The sequence below is a fragment of the Gossypium hirsutum genome, chromosome A08 (genome assembly GCF_007990345.1).
Source record: "Gossypium hirsutum isolate 1008001.06 chromosome A08, Gossypium_hirsutum_v2.1, whole genome shotgun sequence".
Lineage (NCBI taxonomy): Eukaryota > Viridiplantae > Streptophyta > Magnoliopsida > Malvales > Malvaceae > Gossypium > Gossypium hirsutum.
Genome location: NC_053431.1, coordinates 74,774,233 through 74,778,139, shown reverse-complemented (window position 1 = coordinate 74,778,139; position 3,907 = coordinate 74,774,233). Strand labels below are relative to the sequence as shown.

The following is a 3,907-nucleotide window of genomic DNA, read 5'->3' as shown; positions in this document are numbered from 1 at the left end:
GGGGGTAGAGTTGTAATGCCCCAAAAATCCCTAAATCTTGAATTTTTCTTTTTATGCTTAATAATCCCGGTTAAGTGCTAATTACGCAAAGGTAGGTCTTGGTCAAGGTTTGAGTTCGAATTAAGGGGTAGAAGAAATTATAAGTTAATTATTAAAAGAATCAGGGTTGGCAAGTAGTTGGGCTTTTAAATAAAGATAGGGGAAAATAGCAGCAAAGAGCCTAGTAGAAGAGTGGCTAAGTGACGCCACTTAGAGTGTAGGGAGGTGGCATTAATAGCTTACAAGGAGGTCCAAGGTTCGAATCCTAGCTTAGTGTTTTTAGAAGTTTAATTTTGACCTTCTAGAAGAATGAGAGTTGCGTGAAAGTGGACTCCAAGGGAAGTGTTCAGGAGAGAAAATTAAGGAAAGGATCAAGGGGTTATCAGGGAGAAAAATGAGGAGATGAGAAGGGAGAAGTGATGGAGTCGAATGGGGAATTGGGCATGGGAAGATTCAGCTATAAGGCTTATAAATAGGTGCCAAATGCTAGGGTATGAAGCTAATGACCGAATTTCCTTCACCCTGTTACCAGAAACTCTTTTCTCTAAAAGTTGAAAACCCTCTGCTTTTCTTTTGTTTTTCTCGTTCCTTGTGCCGAATTCTATTCTTCCTCTACCTCATTGCTGACTTTTCTTTCTTTTTCCTTGGAGCCTAATAACCCTTTTTTGCCATACAAAATCCTAAAGGGTCGAACCTCTTTGGCCGAATACCCTTGGTGCAATCACTACTCCTTCTACTTCGGTTAAATCTAGTGTAAGTGTTGTTCTCCTAATCAGTTTCTTTGCTAAGTATCGAATATTTTCCCTCACTCTTTCTAATCAACTATGGTAGGGAATTAGTATTGGATCTCAAATCTTAGCACATTGCTAAATTGCCCCTTAGGTGTTGTGGTTTTGGTAAGTATTCCTCATCCATTGGCTAAGGTTGGCCGAAGAGCCATAGTAAGGTAAGGGGACTTTTGTTGGATATGAGTCACCTATTATTCTGGTTTTAATAGTTACAATTGGTGCAGATTTAGGAGTTGATTGTGCTTAGTAAAGGGGCTGTTATACTTATCGCGCAAGGTAAGGTTAAAGTGAGATTCTGGCTTTTGGTAAAGTACTCGATAAGTATGTGAGATTAATCTTTGAGTGATATCGATTGTAGGTTTAGGCTAAGGAAATCACAGCACGCTTGCCTACCAGGTGTGTACATACACTGCACACACAAGTAGATCGGCAAAAGCCAAAAAGTCGTAATGCCGAAAAGCTAAAAGTTTGGCTACGGTAGTCTTGCGAGTACATGAACATTCACAAGGGGGAGACCAATAGGTTGCCTAAGACCCAGAGCAATTTCGTGGACTTGGGTTGTGATTTAGCCATACGGGTCAGAATGGGCTAAGTGGGCCCGATTGGCTGTTGGGCCCATAATGGGCAAAAACTGAATATTGATGCTATGTGATAGGAATTTGTATGTGAGCATGAATATGAATGTGACTGGGCCTAACGGGCCATATAAATGTGAATTTGGGCCTAATGGGCCATATACAAGTGATTTGGGCCTAATGGGCCATATGAATATGAATGGGCTTAATGGGTCAGATACAGGTATGTGAATTTGTTTGGAACTTTGTAAGGGGTTTTGGGCCTAGTATATGATAACTACATAAGACTTAATTAATATATTGCGACCGTGAACAAGTCATAGGGTTAAGGTGTGGCAACGGGTATATGCATGTCTAGGATTAGATCTAGGGAGAGCTTGGTACTTAAGCGGTCTTAACGACCTACCTCCTCTTCTCTAAAATCCTACCTAGTGCATAGTATTTGTTCAACTTAGCTCGCGAGACTTCTTTTATGGGCCAAGGTAAGTGAAAACCGTCATTAAGGGAAAATTACTGAAATGCCCCTAAGGGCAAAAATGACCAAAATACCCCTAAGTGTTGAATGTATGTTTTATTGATGTGACATGTATACATATGATATTCTGCTTAGGTTGCATATGGGGTGGGAACTATGGAACGGAGGAAGTATATGAGGATCGCATGGTTGCCTGACAATCGTGGATCCACCGACGGCTTTTAAAGCCCAATATGTAAATGAAGGTAGTTTCGCAACCGGGCTACCATTGGTGTGTGGGCTGGGTGGGTCGATATTTATAACCTCACATGGTGTGATGGGGGACGGAGCTAGTGTGTAGCGGATGGATAATTTGGACGGGATTGCATTGAATGTTTGATGATTGCTCTTTGAGTGCTTGTTTTTCATCCAGGGTTGTACACACTGAATTTGCGAAAACTCACCCCCTCTTTTATTTTATTTTCAGGTGATGCTCAGTAGAAGGTTAGATGTTTGAAGGGACTCTTGGTGGCTGGCTAGCAAGATAATTCGAACTTGGTTTTTTTAAGCATTTAAGTTTTTATTTCTTTTTAAGTGTGTTCAGATCAGATTGTAATAAGGTTTTCATTATGTTATTATTACTTGAATTATTATTATTATTTTACGAGAAGTTGAACATGGATTTCTTAAATTATAGTATGTTTCCTACGTTTTCGCAACTCATTTTTAAAAAAAAAAAATTTTTTTAAACAAGGCTTTCGTAACTGAAAGGTTTTTTTAGTTAATTAAGGTTTCTCATTTTAAGAAGGGTTTTCAATGAAAATAAGGTTTTCGCTAAAACACTTCAATGTGACATACCAGATTCGGACATAACGTCTAGGTCGGGTTTGGGGTGTTACAGATATTGAGGCAACCTAATTCGAATTGAAACCAGTGATGCTTCAAATGCTACAAACGATGGGCCAATTCAGTGGTATGTTCATGGAAGATCCACATCTCCACCTTCGGTTGTTTATGGAGGTGAGTGACTCATTCAAGATAGCCGGTGTGACTGAAGACGCACTAAGGTTGAAGTTGTTTCCGTACTCGTTACGAGATCGAGCACGAACATGGCTCAATTCATTGCCACCAAGTTCTATATCTACATGGCAAGAATTAGAAGAGAGATTTTTGGTTAAGTATTTCCCGCCTAGCAAGAACGCTAAGTTGAGGAACGAGATCACAACTTTTCGACAATTGGATGACGAGTCTTTGTATGAGGCTTGGGACAGATTCAAAGAGTTACTTCATAAGTGTCCTCATCATGGGATTCCTCATTGTATCCAGTTCGAGGCATTCTATAATGGTCTCAATGTGCATACAAGATTGATGGTAGGTGCTTCTGCGAATGGTGCAATTTTGTCTAAGTCTTATAATGAGGATTATGACATCATCGAGATGATCGCGAGCAAAAACTATCAATGGCCAAAAATCGAATAGCTTAAGGAAGACGTATAGCTGGAGTTCATGAAGTTGATGTTCTGATGTCCTTATCAGCTACGGTATCGTCTATTTCCTCTATGTTAAAGCAGTTTACCTCTAATAGTGTTAATAATTTTGCAGCTCAATTACCAAGTCCATTTGAAGTAGTTTCCTATGTGTACTGTGGGGAAGGTCATTCATTCAAGAATTGCCCATTGAATCCCGAGTCAGTGTACTATGTGGGGAACCAGCACTAAAATACCAACTTCTATATCCTTCATGGCGTAATCACCCCAACTTTTCTTAGAGCAACTAAGGAAATAGACCAAACAACAACTTTATGCTGCATAGACTCATCCAATCTCAAGGGTTTAATCAACAAGCTCCAAAACCACCATAAGATGAGGCATCAAATAGTTTGGAGAACTTGTTGAAAGAATATATGGCAAAGAATAACACTTTGATCCAAAGCCAAGCAGCAACACTGAAAAATTTGGAAAACCAAATGGGCTAGTTAGCTACAGGTCTTCATAATAGACCGCAAGGAACCTTTCCAAGTGATACTAAGAATCGAAGAAACTTGGGTAAAG

At 39.7% G+C, this 3,907-nt stretch overlaps 1 non-coding gene across 1 annotated transcript; it reads right to left on the bottom strand.

The window, feature by feature from the left end:
* Window positions 1-3,059: 3,059 nt before the first annotated feature.
* LOC121205659 (small nucleolar RNA R71) lies at window positions 3,060-3,166 on the bottom strand. Its single transcript, XR_005900735.1, has one exon. It is a non-coding gene; the product is annotated as a small nucleolar RNA R71 (small nucleolar RNA).
* Window positions 3,167-3,907: the final 741 nt, after the last annotated feature.